Source organism: Molossus molossus, unplaced genomic scaffold (genome assembly GCF_014108415.1).
Source record: "Molossus molossus isolate mMolMol1 unplaced genomic scaffold, mMolMol1.p scaffold_m16_p_5, whole genome shotgun sequence".
Lineage (NCBI taxonomy): Eukaryota > Metazoa > Chordata > Mammalia > Chiroptera > Molossidae > Molossus > Molossus molossus.
This window is the reverse complement of record NW_023425388.1, coordinates 61,213,619-61,231,534: the sequence shown is the minus strand read 5'-3', so window position 1 is coordinate 61,231,534 and position 17,916 is coordinate 61,213,619. Positions and strand designations below refer to the sequence as shown.

Genomic DNA, 17,916 nt, shown 5'->3' with positions numbered 1-17,916 from the left:
AGTTCTGCAATTAGCAGTTATTCACAAATCAAGGAAGAGCCTTTCTATGCAGTGAAAAAGATTAATACACATATCTGAGCCTTTTAGTTAATTCCACATATATGGAAAGTGATCATATTACTACTTGCATTTTCAAATATAAGATACGCTTTTAACATTGTGAAAGCACAGACTCAAACCTAGAAATATCAATGGATCAAAGCATTACAAATATTAATAGACACACAGCAAGTTACATTTTTAGAATGTTCCAATAGGCTTATCACTCATAAATAAAATAAAGTAATACAACCAACCAACCATACACTAAAGTATATGGCCCAGCCTAGGGTACTTAGAAAAGATGTCAGTAAATCCCAAAACATAAAGCAATGGGTGCAGTAAGACAGCTAGAAAAAGTAAGTTGCGAAAAGTCTGGAGAAATACAAACCTTCTTTGGTCCAAGGAAGACTACAATAATTTATAAAACATGAAAAATAAGCATAACGAAAAAGACAATAATTCATCCACAAGTTATCTACTGTCTTCTTGAGAACTATCTTTAAAAGAAAATCAAGTTCTCAGTGTTACTTTTCACCTAAATAAACTGAAATATAATTAATTAAACCAAGCATCTACGGATGTATGGTATTTAAAAAGATTGGTTTGCTAGATTTTTGAAACATATTTACTAAAGCATCATAAAAACCAAAAAACTAGGAAATTTTTTTAAAAAACAAAAATAGCCCTGGTCAATGGGGCTCAGTTGATTGGAGCACTGTCCCATGTACCAAAAGGTTATGGGTTCGATCCCCAGGCAGGGTGCATATAGGAAGCAAATGATCAATGTTTCTCTTTCACATCAATGTTTCTCTCACTTTCTCTCCCTCATCCGCCCCATCCATAAGCAATGAAAACATCCTCAGGTGAAGATTTTAAAAATTAATTTAAAAAAACACACACAAAAAAATAAAATCTTTGATTTTTCCCCCATCACTTAAGTTTCACTATTTCACCTAGTCCTAGTTCCATGTGAAACCTCATGCCTACATTGGAGAGGTAAATTTCAATACTGTTCTTACTACCAAACCAGAAATACCATTAACACTGTCTATCATCCTGCCCATCCATCTTTCATAAGATTTTATTAAACCCAGACATTTCTCCATCTAAAACTCTAATACTCATACACCCACTGAGGCTCCCTCTAGGTCTCCCACTGAGACTAGGGAAGCTGTCAAGCATGACTTTTCATGTCATGTCTACACTCGCCTAACTTCTTCCTCAGCATCCTTAGGATACTTTGCAGTCCCACAGTGGCAATGCTTCCTCACCCCTTGCCACGGTAAAATCTAGTTCTTGCTAGTTCTAAAATATATCTCATGCCCAGACGAAATGGCTGTAATTAGAGCATCAGTCCATGTACCAAAGGGTCACGGGTTGGGTCATGGGTTCAGTCCCCGGTCCCTGGAGGGGCACCTGCAGGAGGCAACCAATTAATGTCTCTCTCCTCTCACATCAATGTTTCTCTTTCTTTCTCCACCCCCCTTACCTCCCTCCCTTCCACTCTAATCATCAGTCCACAAACCAGAGTCCCCGGGTTCGGTTCCTGCTAAGGGCACATACCTCAGTTGGGGTTTGTCCCCAGCCCTGGGTGGGGTTGTGTGGGTGGCAACCAGTAGATGTGTCTCTCTCACATCTATGTTGTTCTCTCTCTCTCTTCCTCCCTTTCCTTCCTACTCTATCTGAAGATAAATGCAAAAATGTCCTCAGGTGAGGATTAAAAACAAATAAAATAAAATAAATCAATGGAAAAAAGTATCCTTGGGTGAGGATTAACAAAATGTATATATCTCAGCTGATATTTTTTCTCATTTTTGGTCTTTCTCTTTATTTTCCCAACCTTAAACATAAAGAGGCCTCTCTATATTCCCTTGATTCTAATCACTCAAGCCCAGAACGCAGAATAATTCTTTCCTTTTTCAAGACTTATTTCACTATTTCTGGTCTAATAATAAAATAAACTATCTTGGGTTGGGAACTGGGTGAAAAAGGTAAAGGGATTGGGTGGGGGAGAACCCCTCTGGTGTGGCTCAGTGGTTGAGCATCAACCCATGCACCAAGAGGTCACTGGTTAGAGTCCTGGTTAGGGCACATGCCCAGGTTGTCAGCCAAAAGCCCAATGAGGGGCAAGCAGGAGGCGGTCAATCAATGTTCTCTCTCATCGATGTTTCTATCTCCCTCTCCCTTTCTCTCTCTCTAAAATCAATAAAGGAAAAATTTTTTTTAATTAAAAAAAAATCCTCATAGATACAGACAATACTATTGTGATTGCCAGAGGGAAAGGATGGGGGTAAAATGAGGTAAAGTAGAGATAAATGGAGACAAAAGAAGACTTAACTTTAGGTGGTAAACGCACAATACAATATACAGATGATATAGAATTGTGCACTTGAAACCTATATAATCTTATTGACCAATGCCATCCCAATAAACTCAATTAAAAACCTCTCCTACTTTTATATTCAGCTAGTTCAGGTATCTATACATTATCTTGATATCTGAAAATAAGATATTCTTCTTTGTTATTTTCCATAACAGCTCTTCCACTCACTTATTCACTCAACAGTTATTAAGTGCCTGCTGTGCTAAATTTAGTCTAAAATAATACAACAAAAGCTTTAAATTTACTGATCTATCATGTGTAGAGCATAATTCTAGACACTGAGAACACATTCTAAATACAAGGTCTCCTTCATCAACAAAACAAAAAGACAACCTATTTGAATGGAAGAATTTACTCACCAATAATACATCCAATAAGGAGCTAATACCCCTTATTTTTAAAAAACTTATTTATAAAGAACTCATACAACTCAACACCACCCCCCCAAAATCCAATTAAAAAGTGGGCACAGGACCTGAATATACACTTCTCCAAAGAGGACATACCGATGGGCAATAGACATATAAAAAGACACTCAATGTCACTAATCATCAGAGAAATGCAAATTAAGCCACAATGAGATATCACCTCACACCTGACAGAATAGCTATCATAAATAAATCAACAAACAACAAGTGTTGGTGAGAGTGTGGAGAAAAGGGAACCTTTGTGCACTGTTGGTGGGAATGCAGACTGGTGCAGCAACTATGGAAAACAGGATGGAAAGTCCTCAAAAAATTAAAAACAGAACTGCCTCATGACCCAACAATTCCACTTCTGAGTTTATATCCAAAGAAATCCAAAACAGTTATTTGAAAGGCTATATGCACCCCTATTATCACTGCAGCATTATTTATAATAGCCAAGATATGAAAGCAGCCCTGGTACCCATCAACAGACAAGTGGATAAAAAAGCTAGGTACATATATACAATAAAATATTACTCAGCCATAAAAAAGAATGAAATCTTACCATTTGTGACAGCTTGGGTGGACCTATTATGCCAAGTGAAATAAGCCAGTCAGAGAAATACAAATACCCTATCATTCCACATATATGTGGACTCTAAAGAACAAAATAAAGGAACAATTCAAACAAGTGCTGGCAAGGGTGTGAAGAAATGGGGACTCTAGTACACTGCTGGTGGGAATGCAGACTGGTGCAGCCACTATGAAAAACACTACGGTGTTTCCTTAAAATATTAAAAATGGAATTGCCATTTGACCCAGTGATTTCACTTCTAAGAATATATCCTAAGAAGCCTGAAACACCAATCAGAAAGAATATATGCACCCTGATGTTCCCAGCAGAGATATTTACAATAGCTAAGATCTGGAAACAACCCAAGTGCCATCAGTAGATGAGTGGATAAAAAAGCTGTGGTACACTTACACAATGGAATATTATGCAGTTGCAAGAAAGAAAGCTCTCTTACCTTTTGAGATGACCTAGAGGGACCTGGAGAGTATTATGCTGAGTGAAATAAACCAGTCAGAGAAAGACAAGTACCACATGATCTCACTTATTTGTGGAGTATCAAGAACAAAATAAGCTATTGATCAAAATAGATCCAGAGACATGGAAGTAGGGAACAGACTGACAAACCTCAGAGGGAAGGGGGGTGGGAGGATTGGGAATAGATAAACCAAAGAACTTATATGCATAACCAATGGATACAGACAATAGTTTGGGGAAAGTAGGAGGGGGGGTGGGAGACGGAGATCAATGGAGGAAAAGGGAGGGGACATCTATAATACTTTCAATAATAAAGATTTTTTTAAAAGAAGAAATAAAAAAATCTCCCTGTTGGAAAATTGCTACCATGAAAGAAGATAACAACTAGGTTATAAAATAAATAAATAAGCAAACAAAACAGACTTACAGATACAGAGAACGGGCTGATGGTTCCCAGAAGGAAGAGGGATTGGCAGGCTGGGTAAAAAAGGTGAAGGGATTAAGAAATAAAGATTGGCCCTGGCCGGTTTGGCTCAGTGGTTAGAGCATCAGCCTGCAGTCCAGAGACTCGGGTTCGGTTCCCGCTAAGGGCACGTACCTTGGTTGCAGTTTGTCCCCAGCCCTGGTTGGTCGTGCGGGTGGCAACCACTCGAAGTGTCCCTTTCACATCGATGTTTCTCTCTCTCTCTCTCTCTCCCTCCCACTCTATCTGAACAAAAATGAAAAATGTCCTCGGGTGAGGATAAAAAATAAAAATAAAAAATAAAGAAATAAAGATTGGTAGTTACAAAACAATCAATGGGGATATAAAGTACAGCATAGGGAATATAGTAATAAATATGTATGGTGCCAGGTGGGTACTTGAAATACCGGGAGATCACTTGTAAAGTATATGATTGCCTAACCACTACACTGTACACCTGAAACTAAAACAAAATGATACTGAATGTAAACTGTAATTGAAAAATAAAATTTTAAATAAATAAATAAATGATCTCCTTTTCAAAAGTCTTAAAATGTAGATGGGGATTTTTGATGCATCACCAAAAAAATAAACAAATTCAAGACAGCACATGTTGGGCTCAACCTAAATGAATGGAATAGGGAATAATGGCAGGAACGAAAGTGAGAAATTAATTAGATTTGACATAACTGCAAAAGGCTTCATGGATGAAGCACAAGACTAAAGCATAAGTGTGGGTTTATCATATAGATTCCTCATTAATTTTTTTCTTCCAAACCTGCTACTCTTCTCAACTTCTTTCTTCTAGACCCAAGGTTAAAAAGTGATACAACAACCCTGCCTGTGTGACTCACTGGTTGAGGGCTGACCCATGCACCAAGAGGTCAGCAGTTCAATTCCCAGTCAGGGCACTTGCCCAGGTTGTGGGCCAAATACCCAGTGGGGGGCATGCAGGAGGCGTCCAATCAATGTTCTCTCTTATCGATGTGTCTATCTCTCTCTCCCTCTCCCTTCCTCTCTCTCTAAAAGCAATAAAAAAAAAAATTTTTTTTAATGTGATACAACAAATGTAAATGTGACTAAAATAATGCTGCCACATCCAGTATGCAATGAATTAAGTATTTAATTTGGTTTGCAAATTTTGGTCTACCCAAGTCCCCAAAAGAAGGTGACTACCTAGAATGAATCATTTTGAACTTTCCTTCTTTTCATTCTCAATATCCTATATCCATATCCAGCAGCATCCAGTTCAATTAACCTCATCAACTTTGCTGTTCTGGGGTATTATCATCTTCCCAATATGTTCTTCCATGAATAAATTAATATAAAAATGTTTTCTTGTCATTTCCCCAGTGAGGGATCTACAATAACTGCTTGTTGCCCATGATATCAATTATATTCCCCACCGCTCAGCTTTATGATGTACTTTACAGAAAAGGCCTAGGGTACCTGACATAAGTGTCTGTCCTCAACCAACTCTCCTCTCCTTCCAATTTTCAATGTTAATTTTTGGTATTCTCATTCATCTTCCTGTCCCTGACAAATAAAAAGAGGGTATCTTTGTGCTTTCCTCTTTACTCTGTGCTATGATTCCATTCCTACCCATCTCCAAGGCTGTGCTGCTTCACTGTCGCTAAAATAATCTTACTCCACCAGCTACTTCTCTACCTAAAAGCACTTAAATTTCCCCTATAAAATAAATTCTAGTGAACCAAAATTCTTCTAACAACTTCCTTCTTCTTACGGCTAACTTTTTAAAAGAATAATGTATAGTAAGCATATAGACAAAACAACTGCCCCCAAATTTAGAGGAAGAGCTATTCTAAGAGTAACTACATAACCAAACAAAAAGGAAGTGTTTAGCCTGGCTGGTGTGACTCAGTGGTTGAGCGTCGACCCATACACCCACCAGTTCGATTCCCAGTCAGGTCACATGCCCAGGTTGTGGGCCTGATATCAATGGGGGGCATGTAGGAAGCAGCCAATCAATGTTGTCTCTCATCGATGTTTCTCTCTCTCTCTCCCTAAAATCAATAAAGAAAAATAAAAAATAAAAAGGATGTGTTTAACTGTCACTAGAAGCAATTTGTTCCAAAATATTGCCTGCGAAACAAATTGAATCAAGGTGACCACAAGCATAATAAGTGCTAAAATGTAAAATTATATAACATAATTAACTATACTACAAACATAAAAAGAAAGAACATTAGCAATATTTTGGAGTATTCATGGAGTCCAGAAAAAGAGATATTTAAGACCAAGAGTATGGGTGTGTGTGTGTTTCTAGAATGGTTTGGCAGGAACAGTTAGATGTAACCAGTCAGCAGTAAGTTGTCTAATTCAAAGCTCACCGAGCCACAGAATAGGGCAGGGAGGGGCAGCAGCACACTGATGGATAATGAACCATAACCCTTCCTTCCATCTAACCTATGATTGCATGCAAAATTTTGAAATGAGCTGCATTTGTCAGAGTTTGAGAAGGTCCATAGCTATCTTTCAATACTGAAAAGGTTCAGGAATCTATAGTTCACACACACACAAAAAAACATTCTAGTCTACTTCCCTAGGATATTTCTCACTATAAATTTGCATTCAGCTTGCTATATTAGCATCTTGTAATTTAGATAACTGTAAGATGAAGTAGACAAAGTGATCAAGTTATCCTACCTGAAACAGTGCTGCCCATGCCAATCCTACCCATCCTACCTGGAAATTCTATTCTTTCAACTTCTATAACATGATTTAAGTTCTCTCCTGTTCCTCATGGCAGTTGTTCTGGATGCGTCCCTCTATGAACCTTTATTTTTAAGAGTTTCGGTAAATTTATACCAGTGGTTCTCAAAGTGTGATTCAGGGGCTCCTGAAGGTCTCTGACACACTTTCACTTTCAGGTGGTCCATGAGATCAAAAACTACTTTCATAATAATACCTGTTTTTTTTCACTCTGCTCTCACAAGTATACAGTGGCATTTTCCAGAACGAATGTGTTGTCACCACGGATGGAATGAATTAGCAAATCTAGAGTCCTGTTATCTTTTAATAAGCCAGACAATAAACAGATTTATAAACTTGTAAAACGAATTCTAAATTTTGTTTTAGAAAATAGGGTTACATTTCATTAAACATATGTTATATGTTAACATATATGGGGACCTGTCATTTATAAATTAATAAAATTTTAAACTTTTCAGTTTTAATTTCTAAAATAATAAACATTGATAATCAACATAAGCAAGAGCTATTAGGAATCCTCAGTATTTTTCAAGAGTCAAGGAGACCAGAAATTTTGAGAACACTGATGTAGATACTTAACTATATTCTGCATTCTCTGCCTCCGCCCAGTCTCTTTTAATACAGATGCCTGGGCCGCAGTAACATACTGAAATTAACAGAGATGCTTGTGCATGTGCGAGTTAGTAGACATACATGCGTTTCCTAGCTCTGCCTGCTGAGATTACTGAGGAACAATGAGATCCAACATACCTAGTACCCAGAACTTATTTTCTAAATACCAAGATCTAAATAAAAGAACTGAAACTCCTTGAAGAGAATGATTTCAGAGCTGGAGCAGAGGAAATAGAAGATGACCCCAGAACATCTTGTGGTGTCAGAAGCGAAAGTGCCTGAAAGAGTACCAGCACATGTCAAGGACACAAACACCAATCTAAAAGAGCTCCTAATGAGCAAAGCTGGGACCATTTGAGCAACAAAATAAATAATGACAGTGTTGGGTTATAACTCATAGGAAACAATGAATAGCCATACTGATATAAATTGAACAAAAAATAAATAGGAGAAAGGGACAGCTACTATTAACAAAATATAGAATGAGAAAAATACAAAATCATAATTAGATAAACACATTAATAACAACAGCCAGTAGGGTCCACCAACAGACCTGGCAGATATCACCTTAACAAAGAATCAAGGTTAATATCACTAGTAATAAGACATACCCACATTGTGTACTTCTGATATAAGGCACTGAGAATACACTCACTTCTGTGGGACTGTCAAAAAATGCAGAGCTTCTGCCCTGGCCAATTTGGCTCAGCAGTTAGAGCATCGACCTGTGGTCCAGAGACCCGGGTTCAGTTCCCACTAAGGGCATGTACCTCAATTGCAGTTTGTCCCTAGCCCTGGTTGGGTCGTGCATGTGGGAGGCAGCCACTCGATGTGTCCCTTTCATGTCAATGTTTCTCGCTCTCTCTCTCTCCCTCCCTCCCACTCTATCTGAACAAAAAATGGAAAAATGTTCTCAGGTGAGGATTAAAAAAAAAAAGCAGAGCTTCAAGCTGATCATGAGAAAACATCAGGTACACTCAAACGGAAAAAGTCTACAAAATAACTAATATTCATCAAGTATCCAACTCATACAAGAGAAGGAAAGACTGGGACAACTGCCACAGAACAAAGGCAACTTTAGAAGATAAAACAATTAAATGCAATGTGGAATTCTGAACTGAATCTTGGAATAGGAAAAAACAAGTATAAAAAAGGTCTGCAAAACTATTAGTTAATAGCACTTACCAACATTGAGTTCCTGGTTTTGATAACTATACTATGATTGAATAAGCTTTGATACTAGAGGAAGCTGGGTGATGGGTTAACATGAACTCTGTACTGCTCCTGCAACTGTTTTATAGATCTAAAATTATTTCAAAACAAAGTTAAAAAATTATACTAAGCCTTGATTTTTTTTTCCTAGCTACAAAAGTATTTAGCATTCCAGCCCTGGCAAGTTTGCTCAGTGGTTAGAGCGTCGGCCTGCGGTCTGAAGAGACCCGGGTTCGGTTTCCACTAGGGGCATGTACCTCGGTTGCAGTTTGTCCCCGGCCCTGGTTGGGTCGTGTGGGTGGCAACCACTCGATGTGTCCCTTTCACATAGATGTTTCTCTCTCTCTCTCTCTCTCTCTCTCCCCCCCTTCCTCCCTCCCTCCCTCCCTCCCACTCTATCTGAACAAAATATCAAAAAGTGTCCTTGGGTGAGGATAAAAAAAAATATATATATATATATATATATATATATTTAGCATTCCAAACATCAAATTGTATACATTAAATTATGTGCAGGTTTCTGTATCAATTATACCTCAATAAAGCTGTTTTTAGAAATACTCAGCATTTATATGGTATTCTACAAATGTGTGATTCCTCCTCCTCAGTATAATATACTAAGGCTTATCTAACATTTACTATGTGCCAGGCAGACTAGGTGCTAGAAGACAATGGTTGGGGGAATTGAGTTGGGGGGTGAGGTACGTGGTTTCTAGTCTGTACTCTTTTCATCCCATCCTAAAAATAAGAAAACTAAGGCCCAGAAAGGTAGACTACTTATCTAAAATCCCATTAAGAGAGATAGCCAAAATTTAAACAAATCTTCCAAATCCAGCAACTCAGATCCTGACTATTGTTATCTGTGAATTACTTTTTATCCTTATGTTAGTTACCAATAAGAAAACTAAAACTTCAGAGAGTTAAGTGTCTCACCCAAGCTATTAAGTTTCAAAACTAGGACTTAAACCAAGACCTAAATTATTTAATCTAGTATTATTTCCATTTCTATATAACTGCTTCTTAATAAATCTAAATTATCAAACTTACTTTAAAATGATTTTTACATGAACATATTTATTTTTCCATGTATGCACTATAATTTAGTTACTGCCAGAATGTGCGAAGAATTTCTAGTGGTTCTATAACATCTACTGCTAAAGGAAAAGAAAATACTATTTTAAATAATCTAGTGGACAAAACACCAATAATATTTACATAAAATATAAGACTTGAGTTTCAATCCCACCGCTTCCAAATACTATCTGGGTGAACTTGGCTTCCAGAAATAGTAGGCAAAACAAGAAAAGCATAGGCTGGAGTTAAAAGAAACATAATCTAATACCACATAATAATAACATAATAATGTTAGTAGTGAAGCTGATCAGCTAAATTTTAATCATTTGGAACTTTTTTCACCTGTAAAATGGAGGAAATAATCATGATGGAATGTCTACAGAGCTCAAAGAGATTTCATACATAAAACATTAACTATAGAACATAGCAGTATGTAGTAGATTCTTGATGCTACTTATTATCATAATCATTTCATTATCTATTAATTAGTGGCAGTAGTAATATCCAACTCATAAACACGTCAAAATATCAAATGAGATTACATAAAAAGCACCTAGAAAACTTTCAAATTCTATGCAAATGTTTATGGTTATTAATTATTATACAATGACAGGTGAGTAATTCCTTAGATACAAAGAAGGTTATCAATTTCTATAAAACATTACTTAAGCCCTGGCCGGTTTGGCTCAGCGGTTAGAGCGTCGGCCTGCGGTCCTGAGAGACCTGGGTTCAGTTCCCGCTAAGGGCGCGTACTTCAGTTGCAGTTTGTCCCCGGCCCTGGTTGGGTTGTGTGGGTGGCAACCACTCGATGTGTCCCTTTCACGTCAATGTTTCTCTCTTCCTCTCTCTCCCTCCCACTCTATCTGAATGAAAAATGGAAAAAATGTCCTTGGGTGAGGATAAAAAAAAAAACATTACTTAAATATTCTATTATTTAAAACTCAATATTGCTAAAAATAAGTTAATATTTTCTTTCACATCAGAACCTCCATCCAAATTCCTTATCTTTCATTATCCCAGTCTCCTGTCTAAAAACAACTTTCCTTTTCCCCCCACTTCCAATCCCAAACCAACTCCAGTTGTTTTTCTCAGCATCATATACAAATCTAGAAATTTTATTTCACGTTTCCTACTCTAGATCGTTTATAAAGATATTAAGTTTGGACTTTCACATACTCTACCAAAGGAAGAATTGGTCAACTTTTGTGGGCTACAAATTGGCCAGTATATACCAAGAGCCTTAAAAAATCTATACTAAAGAAATAACCACATAACAACGTCATATATAACATCATATTACTTATAGTAAAAAAAAGTGCAGTCTAGTAAGTCTAGTGTTCAATAAACAGTGAAGTAAATTACAATACAGCTATATGGCCCTGGCTGGTTTGGCTCAATGGTTAGAGCATCAGCCTGCGGTCCAGAGAGACCCAGGTTTGGTTCCCACTAAGGGCACGTACCTCGGTTGCAGTTTGTCCCCAGCCCTAGTTGGGTCGTGCGGGTGGCAGCCACTAGATGTGTCCCTTTCACGTCGATGTTTCTCTCTCTTCCTCCCACTCTATCTGAACAAAAAATGAAAAAATGTCCTCGGGTGAGGATAAAAAAAAAAAAAAAGTGTTACTTTCATAGGGTATATATTATAATTATAAAATATACAGAAATGCACACACACTCTGTATGTTTGTTTATAAATTAAAATTTTGTGGATGGATATCAATATTAATAGTTATCACTTTGGAATCAGAATAGGCAAGTGTTGGAAACGAGGAACTTTGACTTTGTTCTCTTCTATACTATTTTTTACAATGACCATGTAGTCTATTTATAATAAACTACATCATACAATTTTGAAAAAACCACAGTAGACATCTCTGAAACTGAGCTTGCTAGGCTGATTCTATCGCAGCCTTATCCATAATGGTTTCCATTTGTGCACTGCTCACTTAAGAGAGTATAACTCTAATCCAGTACTACTGTCTCACAATTCCAGATCAATTAATTAGACATCAAAGATCAGACAGAATTATATTACAAGTATTAGGAAACAGGCTATGTTATTATTCATCTAAAAAGCAATCTTCTATTAACAATTTATGTCCACCTAGGGAGGGAAAAGAATCCAATAAATTGAGTCAAACTACTTTAATAGCATGGGAGGATACTGAAAAACAGACCATTCTGGCTTAGCTCCCTAAAGCAATCCACCAGAAAAGGCACCTTGATTCATCTACTTACCAGGTCAGTTGAAATCAATAATAATAAGCAATAACATGACTCTCACCAGGAAAAAATATAAAGCAGGATTACTCCAAGTTTTCTGCTCAAATAGTAAGTCCTATCAAATAGGGCCACTTTCTTTCTTTCTTTTTTTTTTTTAATCCTCACCCGAGGACATTTTTCCATTTTTTGTTCAGGTAGAGCAGGAGGGAGAGAGAAGAACAGAGAGAGAGAGAAACATCGATGTGAAAGGGACACATCGAGTGGCTGCCACCCGCACGACCGACCAGGGCCGGGGACAAACTGCAACCGAGGTACATGCCCTTAGCGGGAACCGAACCCGGGTCTCTCAGGACCGCAGGCCGACGTTCTAACCGCTGAGCCAAACCGGCCAGGGCAAATAGGGCCACTTTCTAAGAGCCATATAGTATATGAGTACAATCTTGTTTCAAAAAAACTCAAAAAACTGTGGCTCAGTGATTGAGCACTGTCCCTTGCATCAAGAGTTTACTATGTTCAATTCCCAGTGAGGGCACATAACTCAGGTTTCAGGCTCAATTCCCAGTGGGGGATGTGCAGGAGGCAGCTGATAGATGTTTCTCTCTCACATCGATGACATTTCTCTCTCTCTCTCTCTAAAAATCAATAAAATAAACATTTTTAAAAACTGGAATTGATATAAATTACCATCTATTCATCATAAAATGAGCTTAACTAATAAATCTATTTCTGAAAATGATATCCAAAGAGTAGGCTGTAGTATAAAATATTTGAATGTGAGAGTGAGGGGGGAAAGCCCTTCTTAAACATACAGCCCCAACAAAACACAGTGCAATCACTTCAAAAGACAAGAACCCAACAGATAATGAACGTAACAAAACTACTTTTGAATAATTCAAATGAGCTTTACCAGAAATGCAATGATAACAAGAACTGCATACAACTAATATAAGACTGACTTTGTTGAAAAAGTATATAACGTAATAATGGGAATAACAAGTAGGGAATTAGCCAAAAAGAGAGGAAGAAATATATCCTACCAATGACTACTTAAGTAGATAAATACAAAGGCAAACAGATTTGTCACCTTCCAGGATGACTGAAAGATCATTTGTAACCAACAGAAGCAATCCAATTCTGCAATAAACCTGAGTACAAAATAATGTAGCAAAAAAAATAAGCACCTTAAAATCAAAATGGGTAAAACTATTCTTTTTTTTAATAGGAGAGAAATAGTCACCCATTATAAATATATACTCAAATTCCTAGCATCAGTATATTAGGTTTTTATTAACTGAAGAGAGGAATTTGGGGAAATACCTACACAATCCTCTTTAAACTAATGACAAAACGTAAGGAAATTTAAAACTTAAAAATAAAACAGAGGTCTTAAACAAATGGCCAAATATATTTTGTTTCCTAAGCCCATTAAACAAAATAATCATAAATATAAAAGACATAAAAGTATGCCTACAATTCCATTTTTACTATTTAATAGCACAGAAATTTGTGACTAAAATAAAATACTACATGAACGCTGAAGTACATTTTTTCAGAACTTATAAATACCTGAAATACTTTACATTTTATTATATCAATAAAACTAAAACATGATTTTTTTATAGCTCCTAATTTATAAAATCTTTACGCTAACGTGATACAATCCAATAGTTTTCTAGAAAACAAATGTGGCATATATATCATTATGAATTATAATCTGTTTCACTTTGTCAATACAGACACGTCTTTACTCTTCAACATGCTTGCTATCAAATTGGAAAAATAAAGACCATGAAGAATCATGATTTCCCAATTCCTCTTGAATGGATCTGATAAGAATAAAAAGAATAAACCGCCCTGACCGGTTTTGCTCAGTGGTTAGAGGGTCGGCCTGCGGTCCAGAGAGACCAGGGATTGATTCCCACTAAAGGCATGTACCTTGGTTGCGGTTTGTCCCCGGCCCTGGTTGGGTCATGCAGGAGGCAGCCACTAAATGTGTCCTTTCACGTTGATGTTTCTCTCTCTCTCTCTCTCTTCCTCTCTTTCCCTCCCACTCTATCTGAACAAAAAATGGAAAAATGTCCTCAGGTGAGGATTAAAAAATAAAAAGAATAAACCAAATACCTTTTTATCAAATTTATAAAATAAATATAATTTCTGAGTTGAGAAACTTTCTAACACAATGCCATCAAAAAAAAAAACCTTTCAGCCTGGCCGGTGGCTCAGTGGTTGAGCATCGTCGACTCATACACCAAGAGGTCGCCAATTCGATTCCCAGCCAGGGCACATGCCCAGGTTGTGGGCCAAATCCCCAGTGGAGGACATGCAGGAGGCGGCCAATCAATGTTCTCTCTCATCGATGTTTCTCTCTCTCTCTCTCTCTCTCTCTCTCTCTCTCTCTCTCTCTCTCTCTCCCTTCCTTCTTCACTCTCTAAAATCAATACAGAAAAAATTTTTAAAAAACTTTCAGAAACGATAAAAATGTTCTTTATCTTTGCTGTCCACTACAGAAGCCACTAACCACATGTTGCTATTAGGCACCTGAAATGTGGCTAATATGACTAAGAAACTGAAATATTAATTTTATTTCAAATTTCTAACATATTAGAAAACAAAATTCTAATAAGTAAACTAGACACATTCAAACGTTGGCCTGCAGACTGCTGTTGAAAATGCAGAGCCGTTGAATTTGGGTGACTGATTTCAAGCAGTAAGGTAAAGAGAAATCCTGAAAAGGAACAGTTGTAACAAATGAAAAACTTACTTCAACTGCTACAAAACACTAGGGAGTTTACACAGGCTACAGAACCTAAACTGTTACTAAAAATTTAAGAAAACTCAATTTTTTGTTTTGAATTAACAAAAAGTTAATATGAAATAAAGTTCTTCGTTGCTTCCAAGTGAATGAGCAAATAAGAGAAGAAAACCATTAATATGCTCAATATCTGCAAAAGGCCTCGCCTAGTAGCCTCTATTTTTACACTTTTGGGGACTTGGATCTTATTGTTCTAGATCAAAATCCTCTCTTTAATTAAAAAAATGTATATTAACAATCCTAAGAAATGCCCTTCACTACTCTGCCCTACCGGCAGGAATGCATAAAATATGAAGAAATATAATTTCTCATGCCTGTTACGTTCTAGTATAAAATGGTGTTACACACATCCTAAATTCTGCCCATCTGGTATATATAATCTTTTCATAATTCATTCTCAGAATCAAGTGAAATTCATCATTGTCTGTTAGGAAGGAAGTACAGAATTCACTTATGACTTATCCACAAATATGACATATCAAGCAGATACATTTAGGAAGTATGTATAGAATAAGGAGTTGACAAAAAATTCAAAATATGCTGGTAAGGACAGAGTGGATGAAAAACAACATGATCCTATGCATGGTGTGGATATCAAAAAAGCACAGAAGTACATATACCAAAATGTTAGGAGTGACTATATCTGGTGGTAGGAGTATGACAAGGTATTTATCCTGAAGATATGTACACCTATGACCTACACGTGAATGTTCAAAGGAGCTTTATTTGTAATAGCTAAAATGTGGAAACAATTCAAATGTCCTTTAGTAAGTGAATGATTAAAATGTGGTTCATCCATAACATGGAATACCACTCTGTAATAAAAAGGGATTATTGACATGCACAACACCTCAGATAGCTCTTGAATGCATTATGTTAAGTGAAAAAAGTCAATCTCAAAAGGTCACATACTGTACGATTACACTGATATAACATTCTCAAAATGATTAAGTTACAGAGATGGAAAATTAGGGAGAGGACAGTCAGGGGTAAAGAATAGTGCAGGGAAAGGGGTATGACTAAAGAGAGATAGCACAAGAAAGGCCTCTGCTATGATTGGTTAGTTCTATATCTTGATTATGGTGGTGATTACACATAACTGCATGTGTGATAAAGTATAGAACATTGGATATTGCAGCAATGTCAATTTCCTGATTCTGAGATTGTACTACAGTAATATAAAATGTAATCACTGAGGGAAACGAAGAGTACATGGGATCTCTCTAAAGTATTTTTACAACTTCCTATGAAGCTATATAATTTCAAAATTAAGTTTAAAAGATGTAAAAAAAGTGCCCTGGCCAGTTTGACTCGGTAGTTAGAGTGTCGGCCCACGGACCAGAGAGTCCCAGGTTCAGTTCCCGCTAAGGGCACCTACCTCGGTTGCAGTTTGTCCCCGGCCCCAGGTGGGGTTGTGCAAGTGGCGGCCAGTCGATGTGTCTCTCTCACATGGATGTTTCTCTCTCTCTCTCTCTCTCCCTCCAATTCTATCTGAGGATAAATGCAAAAATGTCCTCAGGTGAGAAATGAATGAATGAATGAATGAATGAATGAATGAATGAATGAATAATGTAAAAAGATAAGTCACATCCCTTCCCTTTCCTGGTCCTCCTTAACCACTCACTCTTTATGGACCACTCCTAAAGCCATAAACTAGAGCAAAACATGGAAGCAGATTCCAGACAAGATAAACAGGGCATCAGCATGGCAGGGCTGCCCAAAGCAGGTTACCCACAAGGGCAACTCAGCATGAGGTGTCACAGCCCAAGCAGCATAAGTAAAGGTCTATGCTATAAGGGAAGGACAGCCTGGAGCTAGGTGGGGTGAGGAAGGTAGCAAAAGAGTGGGCATGGACCACCAGTACAGTATATAAAGAGGGCTGGCTTCAAGTGGCGATGAGACCCAGTACAAGTTGTCAAAGCACATGCAAGGGGAGAAATGCATCTATGCAGGGAATTGGGGGCGGCATGATCTGCCATAGAGTATAGGATCCTGGGTAGAGTGAAAGAAGGCATCTGCACAGGAAGGAAGGCAACGTTGAAGGAAAAATGAATCAAGTAAGCAAATATATTAAGGATATAGGAAGTCAGGTTTCCCACTGTCTAAGGGAGTTATAAAATACAGAAGCAAGAAAACTAAATTGGTAATGGACTCTACCCGGAGGGTGTGGCTTGATGGATTGAGCATCATCCCATGGACTGAGAGGTCCAGATTCGATTCCCAGTCAGGGCACATGCCTGGGTTGTGGGCATGGAAGAGGGAGCCAATCAATGTTATCTCTCTCACATTGATGTTTTTCTCTTTCTCTCTCTCTTCCTCTCTTTCCCTCCCGCTCTGTCTGAATAAAAAATGGAAAAATGTCCTCGGGTGAGGATAAAAAAATAAATAAATAAAAATAAAAACATTTAAAAATGGTAATGGACTAACTAGAAGTATCAGTGTATCAGTGTATCAGTGTGAACTCATGATTTTCAATACCGACAGATACGGAGATAATTACATATGTGAATGGATATGCATATATACATATATGCTGGGAGCAGCTATACCCCAACAGCAATAAGCAGCATATTGAGAACCCAGATCTTGGCTTCTAAATACCATTCTCCACTAAAATAAACTGAAGCTCCTCAGAGAAATACTGATCCCAGGGTTGAGGCAGGAGAAATCAAGATAAGCCAGGAAAAATTAAGAACTCCCTATGACAAATGGCAAGGAGGTGCTCAAAGACTGATGGAACATGTCAAAAAAAAAAACAGAAGCCCATTTGAAGAATGGACAAATCTTAAACCAAGCATTAAAATAATCATATAACAGATTTTAACCCAGTGAATAAAATAAAACTCCTAAGTCCATGTTGATACAAGAAAATAATAGCGAGTAAAGATGAAAGTTAAACAACAGTGAGCA

At 37.4% G+C, this 17,916-nt stretch overlaps 1 protein-coding gene across 7 annotated transcripts in view; it reads right to left on the bottom strand.

The window, feature by feature from the left end:
* Positions 1–17,916, bottom strand: part of ZNF148 (zinc finger protein 148) — a 146,099-nt gene that overhangs the window by 38,521 nt on the left and 89,662 nt on the right. The gene's annotated exons all lie outside the window — the stretch shown is intronic.